Raw genomic sequence first — 21,548 nt, 5'->3', positions numbered from 1 at the left:
ACAAGTTGAATGCAAAAACACATATCAAGTGAATCAATATGATACCCCATTGTCACCACGAGTATTAATATGCAAGACATATATCAAGTGCTCTCAAATCCGTAAAAGTATTCAATCTGATAACAACGAAATCTAAGATGGAAAAACTCAATTCATCACAACAAGATAGAGAGGGGAAAACACCATATGATCCAACTATAGTAACGAAGCCCCTGATACATCAAGATCATCCCATCGAGAACACGAGAGAAATAGAGATTAAACACATAGTAACTGGTACGAACCCTCAGCCCTGAGGGTGGACTACTCCCTCCTCATCGTGGTGGCCACCGGGATGATGAAGATGGCCACCGCTGATGATTTCCCCTTCCGGCGGAGTGCCGGAACGGGGTCTAGACTGGTTTTCGATGGCTACAGAGCCTTGCGTTGGCGAAACTTTTGATCTAGGGTTACCCCCAGGGTTTTTGGAATATTTGGGAATTTATAGGGCGACGAGGCACGGGGTGCGGGAGGCCACCGAGGTGGGTACAACCCACCTGGGCGCACCTGGGCCCCCAGGCGCGCCCTGATGGGTTGTGCCCTCCTCGGGGCACCCGCAGGTGCTACAATGGCCCAATGGATGTGTTCTGGTCCATAAAAAATCCACAAAAAGTTTCACGGTGTTTGGACTCCGTTTGATATTAATTTTCTGCGATGTAAAAAACAAGCAAAAAACAACAACTGGCATTGGGCACTCGGTCAATAGGTTAGTCCCAAAAATGATACAAAGCTGCTATAAAATGATATTAAAACATCCAAGAATTATAATATAGCAGCATGAATACTTCATAAATTATAGATACATTAGAGACGTATCGGCATCCCCAAGCTTATTTCCTACTCGTCCTCGAGTAGGTAAATGATAAAAGATAATTTATGAAGTGTGAATGCTAGCAAAGTGCACAAGTTTGATGAATGATAATTTCAATCACTTTCCCTAGCATCATAACAACTCTTTATCATAAAACTCATCATGACAAAGTAGCAACCAATTCACATGTTTAGGTTCAAACAATGAATTCTCTTGAAACTCAACAACCTATATTGTTAGTCACCAAACAATTGCAAATCAACTTATTCAACAAAATCTAAGTAAGAGCTCCACATACTCAACCATCATATAGTCTTCTATGATTGCTAACACTCACCGCACACACATGAGTGAAATATTTTAACCGGACACATAGAAAGATAGGGGCTTATAATTTCGCCTCCCAACGTATTCACCTCAAGGGTGATCTCAACAATAATAACTCATGCTACCCATATCCAACTGGATATATGTGCCTAGATTTTTCCTCACCACAAGATGCTTGCCAAAAGAGAAAAATAAAAAGGAATAGAGAGAAAAACCTTGACTCTTGCATGAAAGTAAATACATAAAAATAAAAGATAGGCCCTTCGCAGAGGGAAGCAGAGGTTGACATGCACTTTTTGTTTGTATGCTCAACCCCTTAGTGCAAAAGAACATCACATTATATTGCCCCTTATGATAGCAATCTTTATTATGCAGTCTGTCGCTTTTATTCTTTGCCATCACAAGTTCATACAATTCTCAATTTTCTCTTACACTAAATGATCTAACACTTTTAGAAGCAATTTTTATTTCCTTATTGCACCGATGACAACTTACTTGAAGGACCTTACTCAATCCTTAGGTAGGTATGGTGGACTCTTGAAATTAAGATTTGGGTTTAAGGGTTTTTGGATGCACAAGTAGTATCTCTTCTTGGTGCGGAATTTTTGGCTAGCAAATATGGTGGGAAAGCACCACATGTTGAAGGATCTATGACAATATAACTTCCATCACTACTGCAGGATGCTGCTAAAGCGACACTACGATCAGAGACCCTTCGACGAAACTATGTGTGATGCCATAATCACAAATGATGGTGTAAAAAACTGTCAAAAAGGTGCAAAACGTTTGTGATGGAGGATGCATCAAACACGGTTCAAATTTTAGTTGTGTGTGCGATGCAGGGCATACGGTTCAGCTCAATTAATTGTTTGCGATGAGGAGGAACAAAAGAAACGGGCAGCCATATGAAGGTGTGTGTGCTATACAGCATATGGTTCACTCGGATGAACTGTTTGTGATTAGGCAACACAAAATAAACGGTTAGCCAGATCAAGGTGTGTGCGATATACGGCATGCGGTTCACTCGGATGAACTGTTTGTATTGAGAGATGAGAACATAAATGGTTCAACTTAACAAGATGTGTGTGATACACGACAAATAGATCTTTAATCAGAAACGTGTGTGAGACCGATAGCAACACAGACGATTACTGCTAACAAGTCATATGTGTTGTGAGCAAACGATTGCTGGTATACAATTGTGAGTGATTGATGAAACCATCACCGACAGGTTCCATTGTTTAGTCCATGTGCGATGTGATTTTCTTTGTCCGCACAACATCTACGCTATGTCTATAGAGCATCAACATATATACTTAAAAAGACGGCATTGCATAACCAAATTAAGCATACAATTACCTAAGTGACTACACACATAACATTTCCACACACCAAAGTAAGCAATTACATGCATACTACAGTAGGAGAAACGAGGATCTAATCATCTACTTATTGTTGCGACGACGCTTGCCATTGCTCTGCTTCCGGCTGGATCCCTGGCTGTTTTGGGGAAGGAGCCACTTCCTCATGTTAATGATCCGCCTGTACATGTCGTAGCTCGGGTACGCCTCCTTGGCCGCGTACGCATTGTGAGCTTTGTTGAGTTTCTCCATCCAGGTCGAGTGTCAGGCACGCTTGTCCTTGCTACACAAATCCTTCATGTCTCTGTAGTAGGGGTCGATGATGGCCTCGGTGAGGTGAACAAGTGATTCCTTCTCATGCTCCTTACTGCTCCAGATCTTGTATTGGCCCTGAATGTCGATAAGATTCTGGCAGGCGATGCCCGAATTCTTGAGCGCCTTTACATCGTTGGTGATGTCCACCATAGCGAACATGTAGTGGGGGCTGTCGACAAACCTAGCGAAATGCTCGCAAGGCCTTGTGGCTAGGAAGTAGTGGTAGATGAGGATGTGGTGGCGCACGGACATCTGGGCGACGGCGACCTTGGGACGAGACCCGGCATGAGTGCGGGTGTACTCGAGGTCGAACCTGACCACCTTGTACTTCTCCTCGGCAAGCAACAACTCCATGATGTGGATGGAGTGCTCCACCCAGACCGGGTCGTTGGTGTACACCACGGAGAGGTCCATGAACCTTCTATGGGTGTCCACCACGGCACGCATGGTGAACTGCTGCTCGTCGTCGACAGCCGCTCGAAGCGCCATTGGAGCCGCGCAGGATACCCTCTATGAATTTCTCGTGGTGGGTGTGCTTCTTTCAATGGTGGGGCGTGATTGAAAGGTTGGCCGCTGTAATAAATGGGGGCTGGCCGACCGGCACGTCTTGTCACTGCGTTCATAGCGGAGGATTCCAGTGCATGTTTGAAAATACCGGACCGTGCACGCGGGCTCAAAGACGCGCCAAATGTATCGACGGTGAACCTGTTCCTGCGCTACCGCGCAGTTTACCGTGCAAGGTTCTCACCCGGCTAGTTTGGCCACGCATCGGCTAGAAGAGGGACAAATCATGGGCATTTATTGGAAAAAAGCTTTGTAAAAATGAAGTGTGTGGAATGACTTAGGTCGTAGGTTTACCCATGGGTGATAGGTCAAAGTTACACAAAAGGGTAATGATGGACACTCGAGTGTGATAATTAATTTTGCGTTCTATAGGGCAGACGATGGAAGAAACCAACTGTGTGCAATAATGTTGAAGATCACAGTTGATTTAGCTATATAGATCATGTGCTATGAGATCGACAAGGTAAACAGATTCGAGAATGGCTAATAGAATATAAGACCATTGCACATTAAGGTCAAAATAGTGCTACCAATATAGGAGTCTCATACGATGCCATTTTAACGATTGTACAACAAAAGCTCGAAATATTACAAGGTTAAAATTCCACAGTTATATGGCTCAAATTCGAAGATTACAAGGTTCAAACTGATATTAGAAATGCAATTCAGCTCATCAGCTGCAAACGCTCGCGCTGATCCGCTGAACATGGATACCAAAGAGGTTCAAACTAATATTACCACTTATAAATCTGGTTTCGAAACCTCACAATTTTTGAAAAGGGGTCAGCCACTGAGGAATCATGTATGGGGTTGACACGATGACTTCCGATTACTCTGTCATATGAAGTTCCAAAATGAAATTTAGCATTTTTTGGAGCCTATTCCATTCTGCCGCAGGCGCCGGCGCTGATCAACAAACCATTCATTTTTGCAAAATAAATGTAGGGAAAACCTCATTTCCTTCATCACCCTTGCTCTAAGAACAAAGAACCTGGTGAATATAATCTCCGATAAGGTCCCTCGGTAGGAGTTCAAAGTAATTTCTGAGAGATGCAGATCTAGGCATTCAACGTGATTGTTATATTGTAGCACATTATCCACCACTGGGCCTAATCTTATCTGCAAAAGAAGAAAACGTGTTAGTGCCTACATGCAGTTTTGAACATTACTACAGGCCTATTTGGTTTGTAGGATTTGTAGAATGCACAAGCATGCCATCTTCGATCAGACATGATTAACATGGGCATTTGATTACATTCTAGAAAAATGTAGCCTTCTTCACAAGTGGTTGGAGTGGATGAAAAGTTCCCTAATAAAACTAGTATAGATGAATCCAAAGGAGAAATGCTTATTGATTGTAACCATATGGATCAAGCAACCAATATGGGGGGGGGGGGTGGAGCATGTATGTACTTAAATCCTCCAAAAGAATCCTTCAGAAATCGTAGTACATTGTCATTGTAAACTTGGAAAAAGGTGTCACAAATTGAACTCCCTTATGCTTAACATTTAACAGGAAAGGAACATCACCTCGATATATAGCTTCTCCAGGCACATAAAGCATCTCAGGAAACTAACAACTTGCTCCAGGTTGGGGCCGATAGATTCTAGTGCCAAGACCTTCACTGTGCCCTGTTTCGGGGTCAAGCTTACCGGAATCATTTCCTGAATGACAGTTGAACAAACATCTTCAAAATTAGAAATAATGTTCACATGTAGAAGGAGAGGTAGAAGGCGGCTGTTGTACCTGAACGGGTGTGGATCCAATAACAAGTTCAGAGTATTTGTCAGACGAGTAGCCCACCACTGTCAATTTCGGCGCAGAAATGACATTGATTCTTTTTGGACTGAGGGAGTCCAGGATTTTGGGGTCCTCGGGCGTCCGGGCTATGTGATATGGGTCGGACTAATGGGTCGTGGAGATACAAGACGAAAGACTTTCCCCCATGTCCGGATGAGACTCTCCTTGGCGTGGAAGGCAAGCTTGGCATACGGATATGAAGATTCCTTTTCTGTAAACCGACTCTATACAAACGCTAGTCCCCTCCGGTGTCTCTATAAAACGGAGGGTTTACTCCGTAGAGACAATCATAATCATACAGGCTAGACATCTAGGGTTTAGTCATTATGATCTCGTGGTAGATCAACTCTTGTAATCCCTATACTCATCAAAGTCAATCAAGCAGGAAGTAGGGTATTACCTCCATCAAGAGGGCATGAACCTGGGTAAAGCATCGTGTCCCCTACCTCCTATTACCTTCAATCCTTAGACGCACAGTTCGGGACCCCCTACCCGAGATCTGCCAGTTTTGACCGACATTGGTGCTTTCATTGAGAGTTCCACTGTGCCGCCATCAAAAGGCTCGATGGCTCCATTAATCATCTACAACAACACTACCACTGGAGATTTTCTCCCCGGCCAGATCTTTGTATTCGGCGGCTTCGCACTGCGGGCCAACTCGGTTGGCCATCTAGAGCAGATCAACAGCTACGCCCCTGGTCACCAGATTAGTTTTGGAAATGTGAACTATGTCGCTGATATCCGAGGAGACTTGATCTTCCAAGGGTCAACGGCATCAACCACCGCTCCTGCTGTAGATCTGGAGCGCATCACCAGGTCCGAAGACGGGAGCTTAGATCCCGCCATACTCTCTGCAGCTATGGAGCTCAATACTAGAGATCCGGAGAGAATATCGCCACCAGCAGTCATCACAAAGTCGAGCTCTTCTCCAGACATTAGTTCCAAACCCTCGAAGTCCGCGTCATGCGAGTTCGACTATGGAACTTCAGTCCCCATCCAAACCTCGCCCTTAAACGAGGCGTTGGACCTAATGCGACCCCTCATCATCACAGAGGAACCGCTTTTGAATCATGCCCAACCCGGACAAGGGGCTGGAAATAGGGAATTTTACTTCCCACCCACCACCCACTTCATAGCCACTATCAAGGATTTAACCGACATGCTTGATAACGCCTATGAAGACATCGACGGTATGGACGACGATGCCGAAGAGGAGCAGGCCCAAAACTCGCCGGTCACCGGACGTTGGATGGCCACCTCCTCGAACAACGTATACATGGTGGATACTCCGAAAGATGGCAACAACGATGATGAGAAAAAACCAGTCGAGGACGAACCTCCTGAGATACCGCCGAAGCATCGACGTCAGTAGCGCCGCTCTAAATCACGGCGCGGAAAGGACAACAATACCGGCACCGGAAACAATGATACTCCGGAGAATGCCAAAGACCAAGAAGACCCAACAAAGAGTTACCAACATCCGAACATGATGATTGGGAGGACGGGCAAGTTGACCCTAACGAACAAACAGGGAACAACAACTCGGAGGACATCAACTATTTCCCACTCTCCAAGGACGATGTAAGCCTAGGCGATGAAGATTTTGCCGTGCCAGAGGAACCCCTCGAACAAGAGCGCTTCCAGCGCCAGCTAATAGCTACGGCTAGAAGCCTAAAAAACATACTACAACAACTTCATGCTGACCAAGATCTGCTCAACGACAGATGGACTAATGTCCTGGCGGGCGAAGAGTACGGACTCGAACACCCAACAAAGAGTTACCCGAAGCATAAATTGCTATCCCAATTGGACGACGAGGCACTGGAGCCCGTACCACCCGCATGTAATACGGCTGCCAGACCTAATCAACTACCATGTGGCCAGGGAAGAACGACAACTCAAGCCGAACACCATCCCGCTCTACCTCGCCGTCAAAGCAGAGAAACAATAGCTCGAGGATACACATATGACCTACGAAAGGACCTGGAAAATAGAGCAGGTCAGACCAGATCAATCTATGGATCGCGGGGGCACGCCCCCGCGCGAGAGGACGGTTACCAATCCTGGCGCAGAAAGTATAACCACGCCCCGGCCGAAAACCGCACATGGACCTCATCCGAACTGCGCCGTGACACGACCCGATATAGGTGTGCCGCACACCCCCTATGCTTCACCGATGAAGTAATGGAGCACCAATTCCCAGAACGGTTCAAACCCATGAACATCAAATCATACGATGGCACAACAGATCCCGTAGTATGGATTGAAGACTTTCTTCGCCACATTCACATGGCTCACGGTGATGATCTACACGCCATCGAATACCTTCCCCTCAAACTTAAGGGACCAACACGGCACTGGCTGAACAGTTTGCCAAAAAATTCTATCGGTAGCTGGGAGGACCTAGAGGATGCATTCAGAGACAACTTCCAAGGTACCTATGTTTGGCCCCCAGATGCCGATGACCTTTGCCACATAACCCAGCAACCCAGGGAATTGACCCGACAGCTTTGGACAAGGTTCCTAATCAAAAAGTACCAGATTGTGGATTGTCCGGATGCAGAAGCCCTTGCGGCCTTCAAACATAGCGTCCGAGACGAGTGGCTTGCCCGACACCTTGGCCAAGAAAAGCCGAAGTCCATGGCAGCCCTCACCGCACTTATGACCCGTTTTTGCACGGGATAAGACAGATGGTTGCTTGCGGAAGCAATAGCACCAGCGACCCTGGTACCTTCGAAACCAGGGACAACAATGGCAAGCCACGACGCGACAAGCACAAGCGTCGAAACAATAACGAAGGAGCCCAAGACACGGCGATCAACGCCAGATTCAGCGGCTCCAAACCCGGTCAACGGAAAAAGCCATTCACGGCAAATAGAGATGGCCCATCCAGTCTAGATGGAATATTGGATCGGCCTTTTCAGATTCATGGCACCCCCGGCAAACCTACCAATCATACCAACAGAAATTGTTGGGTCTTTATGCAAGCAGGCGAACTTAACACCAAACATAAAGGAAAATGATCGCCTAGCGACGATGATGACCAAGAGCCTCATCAGTCGAACACAGGGGGACAGAAGCAATTTCCCCCTGAGGTAAAAACGGTGAATATGGTATATGTCACACATATCCCTAGGAGGGAGCGCAAACGAGCACTGCGGGACGTCTATGCCATAGAGCCAGTCGTGCCCAAATTTAACCCATGGTCAGCGTGTCCGATCACTTTCGATCGAAAGGACCACCCAACCAGTATCCATTATGGAGGTTTGGCAGCTTTGGTCCTCGATCCAATCATCGGCGAATGCCACCTAATGTAAGTCCTCATGGATGGCGGCAGCAGTCTCAATCTACTTTATCAAGACACTGTCCACAAAATGGGCATTGATCTGTCAAGAATCAAGCCCGCAAGAACTACCTTTGAAGGAGTAATACCTGGCAAAGAGGCCCGCTGTACGGGCTCAATCACGCTGGAAGTAGTCTTCGGCTCTCCGGGCAACTTCCGAAGCGAAGACTTGATCATCAACATTGTCCTCTTCCGCAGCGGCTATCACGCACTGCTCGGACGAACCGCTTTTGCCCGCTTCAATGCAGTCCTGCATTACGCCTACTTGAAGCTCAAGATGCCCGGTCCATGTGGCGTAATTACAATCAATGGAAATATGGAGAGCTCCCTCCGTACTAAGGAACATATAGAGGCCATTACGGCCGAAGTACAAAGCGGCCTTATGAAGCCGCACACCTCCTTGGCTATCAGGCCACCAGACTCCTCCATGCAAGACCGGTCAGTTCCACATGCCGGCAGTCCGGCAACTTTAGGGCTGAATTAGCAGCCTACCCTCTGTCGACCGCCACGTACATCCACGGAATTCGTACCACGCGTGCACAATTATGCACTCAAAATACCTTGGGCATTGGCGGAGGCAATATGCGGACAAGCCTATAAAAAGGTTCGGCCTTATACGGCCTTCCCCTTTATTTAATCATCTTTTCTTTTTTTACCACAGGTGAATCAAAACCTACTCATTCTTCGAACCCACAAGGACTCTTTCCGAGCCCGATTCTGTATAAATGGCCGAAAACCATTCCTTTAAAGGAATCTTTCTTATTTGGGCGAAACCGGCATAGACATGCGACAGGAAGGTGAAAACCACAACTTCACTCAAGAACCTGTATAGAAGCTTTTTTCGCCCAGCCCTAGACCCCTGACATGTAAAATGGCCTTGGTGATTGCGATAAATTCTAGTATAAGATTACGTTTTGACGTACCAATCAGATCCCAGTGAAACAAATTCTTATTCGGAACCGTCTTTACTTATAGACTTCATTCCATCTTTACAGTTGTCTCACTCACACACCTCAGCACAAAATTGCCAGGGCTCTATAGGATAACATGTGCGTTGCCAAACAAAAGACCAAACAACTTTATAGCACAATTCGGTGTCCCGAGCTCAGCATTATATGCATCGGCTCCGAATCATGTCTTTGGTCAATAGTTGGGTTGCTCGGCTCCTGTGCTTGCTACCTTAAGTTTCGTCTGATCGGCTAGGGTAGTAAAGGGAGAACTATTGTGATTGTGTTTTTGGTTCGTCCGGTTAATCACCTCAGTAGAGAAAGCAGAAAACTGACTGTCATGATGCCGCGAGAGCTGGTCAGCCACTTGGCGATTCATACAATCCTTAGAGATTTTTCTGTATTACACGAAGGACCATTTCCCGGTCACATATGTAACGCATCCACATCCGGGTAGCCGCATACATACCAAGGGCTACCTAATAGACCCATTGTCAAACTCCTATAGCTAAGTGAGAGCAATAAAATCGAATAGTCTGATTGCCTGGTTCGCTGCACTGACACCTCCTTCAAGGACCAAGATGTTGGGTTAAGTGTAGTTATGTGCAATTCCGAACACCCCATTAGCATCTACATGGGGGCTGAAGCCGACGACTGCGAACTCTCAGATATAATAAACGGCCGCATTGGAGGATAAAAACTTTTCATCAAGGAATGAATATATTACAAAACACTTAGTTTATAACACAAACCCCTGGACAGTTTGAACTCTTTTATTTGAACACTACGTCCTTAGAGCATTGTCCCTCTATAAGGCGAGCACCTTTTAGCACGTCCTCAAAATAGCGCTCTGGTGTGAGGTGGGACTTGCTTTCGGGAGGACCCTTAACTACCACCTTTTCGGCATTCATTTTCACCCAGTGCATCTTGACATGGGCGAAAGCCATATGTGCTCCTTCTATACAGGACCACCTATTGACGGCGTCAATCCGGGGCAGCGCATCGATAAGGTGCTACACAAGGCCGGAATGGCCTCGGTGGGCCATAACCGGAGTATGACGTCCTTCATGGCTGTGCTGAACATCTTATGCAGCTCCGCCCATTGTGCCATCTGGTCATTTAGCAAAAGTGGGCGCTCCTGCCCCACAAACTGTGACCAGAAGAGCTTCTCCGTCGCGTACCCCTCCTGGGCCTGAAAGAAGTCGGAGGCATCTGCAGCACTCTTCGGCAGATTCGCATACACGTCTGGAGAACTCCATAGTCGATTAAGCAAGGCATACTTTAGGTCCCCAAATTTAGCCTGTAAAAGGAAGGGCTTACCAGCCGCTGTTTGTCCAGCTTGACGGATCTCCTCGCGTGTTGCGCGGGCTTCGGACCGCGCCTCCGAAGTATCGTGAAGGGCTTGGGCGAGTTCGGTCCCCTTCGCCTTGTTTTCCGTTTCCAGGGACTCGCACTTCGTGCCGGTATCCTTGAGCTTTTGCTCCATCTCGGTCACCCGTTCCTCAAAACGGTGCCAAGCGACCTGTTCGGCCGTTAAGCCCACAGTCGCCTTGTCAGCAGCTGCTTGGCTTACCCTTGCCTGTTCCTTGGCTTGAGCAAGCTCACTCCTAAGGGTCTCCACCGCGGCGGCACATCTGTACAACCATGCATAGTAAATCTCTTCAACTTCCACAAAAGCACATAAATAAACATGCATACAGCAAGATGTATCTTATACCTTGCTCCTGGTCGAGCCGCATGTTAACAAGGACTAGATCCTCATCGGCTCTTTCCAGTTTCCGTTTGAGTTCGGAAATCTCCGCTGACTGGGCAGTCGCCGCTAACAGAGAGGCCTGTTTTCAAATAAAATAGCATGTTACCACATGACAACTGATTATTGATCCTCTGCTCGCTTTTCTTTCAAAACGCCGAACGGAGTCTCAGCGGCTACATCTACATACATGCATATTTCTCGTAAAAAAAGATCAAAAAACATTACATTGCGTACCTCGAAGCCTGCTAGCAGGCAGGAGAAGGCTTCATTCAGCCCGCTCTTGGCGGACTGAATCTTCTCAGACACTACACCCATCAGGATACGGTGCTCGTCTAGGACGGATGCACTTTGCAAATCGTCCGTCGTGGTATTCGGCACCTCTGGATTAACAGCGGCTGCAACTCCCTTTTCTCCTACAGGGGTCGGTCCCTAGACTTCGGGGCCGTATTGGTCTCCGGCACAGTACGCGGATGGGGGTTGGATTGACTGCGGCTCCCGTTGCCGGTCTTCATGAGGGCCGTACCCCCCAGTCCTCCGGCAGCTGAGGTATCACCTTTTGGTGCCATTAAATCACCCCCCCCCCGCGTCTCTTCAAGGGTCGGGGAGGGCCTATGCGATGACACCTCGGTGTCATCCGCCTTCTGCGGTGGGGAAGCTAATGGAGGTGACTCGCTCTCCATCATCTCCGATGGAAGGTCCCCCGAGGATGAGGATAGTTGGGGGAGACTACAGGCCAGACTAGAAAATATAGAACCTAGAGTTATCATTACAGTTCATAAAGAATTTGACAATATGTGAGACATCCTGATCAACTTACGAGTCAGCTTTGGGCTTCGTCCGGCGATGATGCGTCGGGATGGCCTCGGCATCTAATTCCGAGTCATTGGAGAGGATGATCATGTTCCCCTAGGATGCTTCGGCCTCCAGGTCTTCGGAGGCCGCCCTTTTCTTACCCTTGCGAGGAGGATCTTCTACTCCCTCCTCCTCGTCATCACTGTCGCCCTCGTGAGAGGTTTGGGTTCAGCATCTCCGGACATTGCGTCTGAAGCGCCCCCCCCCTCTCTTCTTCTTGTCCTTATTCACCGGCACCTGGTATGGCACCAGGACCATCATTCTCGTTAATAGAGGATTGGCTAGGTTTTTGGGCAGAGGAGCCGAACACCATATCCGCTCCGCCTTGGTTGTCCAGCGCTGAATAAGGAATTCACACTTAGCATGCCCCTTTGATTGAAGGATTTAGGTTACGTTAGGAAACATAACGCTTACTAGAGAATTAGATGCGCAATCTCGAGTCTGATGTCTTCTGTCTTCCTGGGCCACTTCTTTTCTAGGGCCTTGAAGAGTAACTTCCAGATCCCTTCGTGTGTTATGCCAAAGAAATGTGGCACAGTTCGAGGGCTCTCCGGATTGAATTCCCACATATGGGTCTTCCGGTGTTGGCAGGGGAGGCATCAACGGCAGAGCATCACCTGGATCATGTTGGAGAGATCGGTGCCTTTGTCCATTATGTTCTTGATGCACTGCTGCGGCACCAGTACCTCATCAGTGGACTCCCAGTCCTGGCCCTTGTTGATCCACGATGCGAGCCGCATGGGTGGACCGGATCTGAATTCGGGAATGGCTGCCCACTTGGTGCCACGGGGTTCGGTAATATAAAACCACTCTTGTTGCCATGCCCTAACGGTTTCCACAAAAGCTCCTGTTGGCCACATGGTATTGGGGAGCTTGCTTATCATTGCACCGCCGCACTCTGCATGCTGCTTGCTGACCACCTTCGGCTTTACATTGAAAACCTTGAGCCAGAGGCTGAAGTGTGGAGGGATGCGCAGGAGTGCTTCACACACGACGATAAACGCCAAGATGTGAAGGGAAGAGTTCAGGGCTAGATCGTGGAAATCCAGCCCGTAGTAGAACATAAGACCGCAGATGAAGGGGTGGAGGGGAAAGCCTAGTCCGCGGATGAAGTGGGGGATAAATACCATCTTTCACCCGGGCTTGGAGAGGGGATGACTTGCTGTAGGGTGGGAAGCCTGTGTGCGATCTCTGCAGTCAAATACCCTGCCACCCGGAGCTCCTTAACGTTCTCCTCTGTGACGGAGGAGGCCATCCATTTGCCTTGGGAGCCAGATCCTGCCATTGCCGAAGAGGTTGGGGGCGAGGAGAAAGATTGATACTCAGGCGCTGGAGCTTGACGATGGGAGTGCTGAGGAAGAAGGCGTGGGGTAAAAACATGGATCATTATCCTCTTATAAAGCCGTGAATATCAAGTGCCCCCCTCATAGTCCTTAAAACTCACCTATTCCCAAGGGATCATGCAGACGGCACGGTGGGGTCTCCCAAACCCGTATTGATGAGAATCCCGTAATAAGGGGGCACGATCTTTGCTTTGACAAGACGTGTCGTCGGTGGTTGTGTCTCGAAAGGCGAAACAGGAGGCCAAAAAACGGTTTGAAATGATAAAATGGCCGGACGTAATGTCTCACCAGTGAAATCTTCAGAAGATGGAACTTATCTGTATTCTGCCCTTGTGATTCAGAGGTATGACTGTTGTACAGAGCCAGATATAGTACTGACGATCAACTACTTTGAAATATTCAGAGGGGGAACCCGCCTTGCAATACCGAAGACAACCTGCATGCCGAACACATCGTCATTGAAGACTGGTTCAGGGGCTACTGAGGGAGTCCAGGATTATGGGGTATGTGCTATGGACTGGACTAATGGGTAGTGGAGATACAAGATGGAAGACTTTCCCCCGTGTCTGGATGGGACACTCCTTGGCGTGGAAGGCAAGCTTGGCGTACGGATATGAAAATTCCTTTTCTGTAAACCGACTCTGTACAAACCCTAGTCCCCTCCGGTGTCTATATAAACCGGAGGGTTTCATATATAGAGACAATCATAATCATACAGGCTAGACATCTAGGGTTTAGCCATTACGATCTCGTGGTAGATCAAGTCTTGTAACCCCTATACTCATCAAAGTCAATCAAGCAGGAAGTAGGGATTTACCTCCATCAAGAGGGCCCGAACCTGGGTAAAACATCATGCCCCCTGCCTCCTGTTACCTTCGATCCTTAGATGCACAGTTCGGGACCCCTACCCGAGATCTTCCGGTTTTGACACCAACATGGACATTCTTGATCAACTACAAGTAATCTCTCAAGTGCAGGTGTGTCCTCAATGAGCATACCATGGTACACATCTTGTGATGTCTTCCTGCCGCACCAGCAACACACATAAATAGTCCAGAGAATCGGGGAGGTGATGTGGAAGGTACTCAACCCATTGATCGCCTAAAGATGAAGGTACTCAAGTGCAATACAACCACGGATCAAGCACTCCATGTCACCGCTTGAGAGGCAGATGACGACGAGCTCGAGGTACTTCAGTCGTGGTAGAATAAGTGTGGGCGCGTCATTAGGGGGGATGGCAATTCCTGAACTTGGCGACGCGCAGCATGGGCGCAAGGCGGAGTGCGGACGTTGGCAGCGACCGCATATGCCCATCATCAAAAGTGAGCTCCTCGAGCTGATCTAGGGCGGGGGATCAGAACCAGTCGTCAAGCTTGGCTCAGTCCTTGCCGTTGGAACTGAACTTGCCCGTTCTAAGGCCTCTGGTTGGGCCAAGGTGACTGTCGAGGATCTCGGAGAACGCATCCAAGGTTTTGCGATAACCATGGCAGAGCTCGTGTGTGTCGATGAGGTCAAGAGGGTTGGAGTTCCATAGGGGGCGCCACCGCCAAGAAAGGACGGTTGTCCGCGCCCCATATTTGATTGGGAGGAAGGAGATGTTGACTGTCAACATATCATCGAGGAGGCTGCTGATGAAGTCTAGGACTGCTGGAGTCGCTTGCAGTTCTAGCTCGCCCCGCCTCTGCTTGTTGGCAACCCCATTCTCCACCTCCGGAGTCTCCTTGTCAGCGGCGCTTTCTGATAGAAATGGGAGTACAGGGAATATTTAGTTCAAATAGGGCAATAGAAAAGTGTATTGGTAACTAGAAGTTATTAGGTAGGAATATAGTAAGAAAAGGGAATAACAATTGGTTGCTTAAATACTACACAATTCATTTGACATTGCTGGGTAAGTCAACATGCAGATAGTTGAAAAGAAAACTTACTTCAAGCAAAGTCTGGATGGATGATTTTGTTGGGGAAGTTAGCATATATCTCATGACCAAGCCCTTTTATGTGTAGTGCAATTTTAGTGCCGGCTTTTACTACATAAAACTTAGAAATTTCTTTCCAAAAGCCAGTGCCAAAATAGGAGTCACCACGTTCATCAAGTCTTACAATAGCAATGATTGTAAATCCATGGTTCGTGTGCAGTATGACATCAGTGCAGTATTGATCTATGTAAAGGGAAAGATTGTGCACTACATAATCTGTTTCATAGCAAGGGATGCGCGGCAGAAAATGGTAGGATTGTTAAACAAAATATGGTAACATGCAAATACGGTCCCAAATTGAAAGAACTGTACAGCAGTTGAAACTGAAGGACAAAAATCTATAATTAAATAGATAAGGTAAACATGATGTCATGGAAATATGAAAGTAATTGAAAGAACAATACATCATCAATTTGCCTAATATAGAAAGAAGAGGGAAAGAATCCCCTTTGACATATATGGTGCATGTGGCACCTTTTTTCCAAATGTAGCAATATTTAGAATATGTTCAGGAAAGTAGGCCATGCCAACCGATTTAGGGTGAGATTGAACATACCGCGCGCATCCTCAAGTGATTTGGTATGGTGAGATGGAATCTCTAGCGGAGGTCGCAAAGTCCTGATGTGTCGGTGCACTGTACATTCTATGAATGAAAGAAAACCCTCAAATCAGCTCCAATAAAAATGAATTCACGACAATTTCCGCCGGGTGATTAAAGGAGGTAGATGAACTAGGATCGGATAAGCGATGAGATAATATCTCATTAAATTAGTTACCTTGTCGTCCATTAGAAAGAACCCTCGGTATGGCAGATTCCCCAATCGAGTGGAGCTGGGTCGACCGCGAGCAGCATCGAGAAAGTCGATGGTGATAGGCGGTGGCAAGAGGAAGTGGCGAAATGCGGTGGGCTTTGCCAGCATCCTCGCGGCGGCGGCAGGCGGCGAGCTAAGTGTTTACCGCCGCGATAGGCGGTGCCATGGCATAGACGCAGAGGAGCTTGTGCAGGTGTGAATGGGGACCGGACGGGGTGGCGGGCGGGGTGAGGGTTTTTTGACGTGGGGATGGTGAGGGTTTTCTTTTTTCTTTTTTGAATTGGGTGGTGAGGGTTTTCTGTCCCACAAAGAATTTTGGAGGCGACGGTTTGCTAGAGCAAACCGTGTGTGATTGATGCAATAGGCAAAATGAAAGTCATTGCGCACGGTTCCAATTTTAGGAACCGTGTGTGATTGATGTACTACCTCCGTCCTGGTTTATTGGTCCCTCTTTGTAATTTTTACCAAATTTTGACCAAATATTTAACTAAGAAATGTTTATGCATGTCACCAAAAATTAAATCAATGAACACTATGCTCAAATACCCATCCAACGATACAGTTTTTGCTGACCTGCACTAACATTTTGTCAGTTAAACCTTTGGTCAAATTCAACACAAATTACAAAGGGGACCAATAAACCAAGACGGAGGTAGATTCCATCAACTGAACTGGTTGCATCCATATCCCACGGTTATACATAAGTAAACATAGATTAAACATGCTCAGACATAGATAATAAGTGTACACAAACATACATAAGCATATTTCAACCATAAAGTACATAGTTCTACCGTTAGTAAGCATACTCAAGCGTAAATAGTTCGATCTATCCCACATCTCATCTCACATGCCGGCACAATCCTAAGGCTTCTCCAGGAACTCGGCGTATGCATCGTGTGCCACCCAGCGAGAATAATTCTGCTTGAAGGAGCCAACGACCCATCCTCTTGCATGCGCCGGAACACTTAGACACGAGTCATGAAGCTTGTGGTTGCAAAATGGGCATCGATAGCCGCCGTTCTAGGTCCTAATACGCATGTTATGTATTCACACATAAAGCTCCCTCGGGATTTGCCTCTTCTACCTCCTCTGGACATCTTCATCCTCGCTGTCCACATCGTCAGACAGCACCTATACAAATAGTAAAAAATTGGCATCAAATCAATGATTACATGTTGTAAAATAGGATTAGGAATTTATGGCTATTTATTTATACATAGCCAAAGATTATGGTTCGATTTTTAAGCATAGTCGTCTAAGTACATACCAATCTTGAAGAAAATAATGGCACAAACATATGTAGGTCATTCAAAAACAATTGTCAAGTCCTGGCTAGGAATTATTAGCACGAACACTAACCCTAGTCGGATTACTAGCAGAAATCATTTGCACAGATGAAAGTACTAATGACTTGTACCATTCAAACAATCAATACACTACACGGATCAAACAAAACTTACTCAGATTTAATGGATCGGGAGAACATAACCATAGGATTTCTATTCCAAAACGGGGGAGGCAGGAGTAACCAGAGAAACCCTATGATCTATTTGACACATAAATGGGTATAGATGACTAACCAGCTGTCTGTCGTCGTCGGAGTCGTCATCGGAGTGGTCGTCGGAGTCATCACCGGGGTCGTCACCAGAGTCGGTGTGGAACTCTGCCTCTGGCTGTGGAAGCTCGACGCCGTCGACGACGTCAAGGTGCAGTGATAACTCACCGGTGGTGACGGCAACCTCTGTCTCCATCTCCACGCCATGCTCCGGTGCTTTAGCTGCCCCGGTGTCGCCACTCCCTCCGATGGGGTGCTTTGGTGGCATCCTCATACACTGACGGCTTTGAGGACTGAAAGCGGCGTCGAGGATGCAAGCGGAGTGAGAGGATAGCAAGGATGGGGGTGCGGCCGCTCGGGCGCACCATTAATATGGAGTAGTGGGAGTTATGGGAGAGAGGCGGGCGGCGGTCAAACCGATGGCTCGCCTCCTCGATGAGCCTACACACCGGACTACTGGCACGCCTACCAAAGTTTCACACAACTACTCGCATGCCTCTCGGTGACACTGCGGAGCAAGCACGCCTCCGTAAATTCACACACCTGCACGCACGCCTCCCCGTCTACCTGCACGGCGGACTACTCGCATGCGTCCCGTCAACTCACGCCTGCTCACACGGCACACGGGTCGCGTGGCGGCACGTATATTGTTTTTCTATTTGGATGATTAATGCCGCCGCTTTATTGCTTAACCGAAGCATGGCACGTATCCATTCTTGGTCTAACGCTCACGGTTCGAATAAATAATCCATTTGAGATATTGGTTCCCGATTATTAATAATCTCCTGTTTGTAATTAGATAAAGATTACATCAAAACTGGTCTCAAATTTGAGAAAAAAAGTACAATGCCACTTTGTATTGGTGTCCATATGACAACACGATAAGTTTCATGAACTTCAAATAAGTTTTGGATGTACTAGAATTTAACAATCAAGATTCTCAATGGTTGAAATTTGTCGCACGGGGAGTAAACATGCACCCAGTGAGACACATGTGTTTTCGCAATACATTTAGGTGCACTGTCACGTGTGCACATAGCTCAAATTTGATTTTTGCACATTATACCGGAGAAAATCAATCAATTAATGTACTAAAACGTCTTAATGATCTTTGTGATTTTTTGAAATTAAAATGTCCCTCCTTTGGTAACATATGTTCACCACGGTATAACTAATTTCACATGGATCGTAGTTGTGGTGGATTCGCGGTGTGTGTGTGTGTGTGTGTGTGTGGGTGTGTGCATCTGGGGGTGGCGGGCGGCTCGCAGTACAATACGAGTTATGAGCCACCGTGTGGGTTGGTTGTTTTGTTAAGCAGGCCGGTGCCACATCAGAGTCATGAAATCGTTATTTAAAACATTACACAACACTTTCATACATACATGTTTTGGCCTCATGTAGTTGAGGGTTGTCCTACATGACACTCATAGTTGCATGTGATGCATTCTGTGGGCCCGCGAGGTCATCGTCCATCACTTTGACGAACAGCCGGCAGCGAGGTTAATTTGACCAGCAAGGTAGAATCTTTTTTATTTGTGTTATGGTGGTATATAGTACGCGTCGAAGAGGTGGGAGGGGACTAGCATATATACTATACGTACACGTCCGTGAACAAGTACACTTCACTCAGTGTCGGAACTTTTTGGTTTCCGAGGCACGTGCCACATAAAAATTGTGAAATTGGCTATTCAAACATCACACAACACCTCATTGGGCCATATGCATGCACACGATGATTATCCTAGCTAGGACACTCACGTGTGACGCTTCCATCTATGGGCCCACGAGGCCATCGTTGATGCATGCATGCATCACTTTGACCTACATCGGGAGAGGTTAATTAATTTTACCATCGATGAGGATTCTTTTGGGTTGTACATATTATGGCAGGAGCATATAGTATGCGATGAAGAGGAGGCAAGGGGACCATCATATGTAGTATGCTTCATGAATCTCGCTCTGTGTGGGTGCATGGTCTACGGTTTTTGAGGCATGTGGCACATCAAAGTTGCGCATTTTGGGTATTCAACATATAAATGTTTGGCCCACATGCAAAGTGGTGGTGGTTGTCCTCTCGCACCCACTTAAGCGGTTATTAGCGATATCGATGCTTTTCATCTGTGGGCCCGTTTGGTCCATCACTACTTTTTGCCTGACAACAAGAGAGGTTAATTTGACTTAGGAGGGGATTATTTTTTTTCTTGTAATACGGTATATATATAGGTCATGCTCTGGGATGACATGCATGATACAGTTTGAGCCCACACACATGCATGTGTACGCATGAATCCCTCCCATCGAGTCAAAGTGGCTAGTACAATGACACGTCATGAACCGATCTCGCTCTGTGTGGGGAGCTAGTGTATGATTTTTGACGCACGCGCCACATCAATGTTGTGAAATGGTATTCAAACATGCATGCATGCATCACCTCCATACATATGCATGTAGTGGTTGCCTTTGAATGGTACACCCCCTCACGTGGTTATCGGCGACAAGCCTATATATTCGTGGGCCCGCATGGACATCCATGATCACCTTGACCAACAACAAGATAGGTTACCATGGCAGATTCTTCATTTGGTTTGTGTTATCGTAGTATAGGTCATGGTGAGATTCAGACCTTAAGTTTGGGCGCATATACTATGCATGCATGCATGAATCCCTGTCGTTGGCTTGAAGTGTGGTGTAACATACATATGCATCGTCAACCTAACCCTCACCCAGTGTGGGGATTTCTAGTTCGAAATCATGGTGCCACATCAAAGTTGTTCCCTTGTTACTAAAAACACACCTCTCCATACATATGTTTGGGCCACACGCATGCAATGGTTGTCTTCGGGGACTAGCTACTTGCGTGATTATTGGCGAGCTAGCCCTTCTCCGGGGTCGCATGGACGGCCATCACTTTGACCAACAATAAGAGAGAGTTTGTACGACCAAGGTGGATTATTCTGGGTCCATTTTACGATCCATCTTGGTGAGATATGCCTCTCTGGCCCGCCGACTTAAAGTGTGTGTGGGGGGGGCATTGCTACTTCGCACTTTGCTAGGTGAATCTCGGTTGGGGGGGCATGCATTCATAGCTTAGGATTCCCTTCATAGCGACCCGAGGGGGGCTGCTAGCTACTTCGCACTTTGCTAGGTGAACCTCGGTTGTAGGGGGCATGCATTCATAGCTTAGGATTCCCTTCGTGCCGACACGAGGGAGGGGGGCTGCTAGCTACTTCGCACTTTGGTAGGTGAACCTCGGTTGGGGGGGCATGCATTCATAACTTACGATTCCCTTCGTGCTGACAGAAGGGAGGGGGGCTGCTAGCTACTTCGCACTTTGCTAGGGTGAACCTCGGTTTTGGGGGCATGCATTCATAGCTTAGGATTCCCTTCGTGCCGACACGAGGGAGGGGGCTGCTAGCTACTTCACACTTTGCTAGGTGAACCTCGGTTGGGGCGCATACATTCATAGCTTAGGATTCCCTTCGTGCCGACACGAGGGAGGAGGGGGATGCTAGCTACTTCGCACTTTGCCAGGTGAACCTCGTTTGGGGGGGAGTGGGCATGCATTCATAGCTTAGGATTCCCTTCGTGCCGACACGAGGGGGTGGGGGCAAGCAATACCATGTGCTTTGCGAGATAGGTGCCACATCGAAGTTGCATTTGGTATTTGAAAATCAAACCACCCTTTTCATACATAAATTTGGTCCACATACAAGTGTGTTCGTGTTCTGACCCACTTCCGCATCATTTTT

This window comes from Triticum aestivum, chromosome 1A, assembly GCF_018294505.1.
Source record: "Triticum aestivum cultivar Chinese Spring chromosome 1A, IWGSC CS RefSeq v2.1, whole genome shotgun sequence".
In the NCBI taxonomy this organism is placed as follows: domain Eukaryota; kingdom Viridiplantae; phylum Streptophyta; class Magnoliopsida; order Poales; family Poaceae; genus Triticum; species Triticum aestivum.
The sequence above is the reverse complement of the archived record's forward strand: the minus strand, read 5'-3'. Positions refer to the sequence as shown.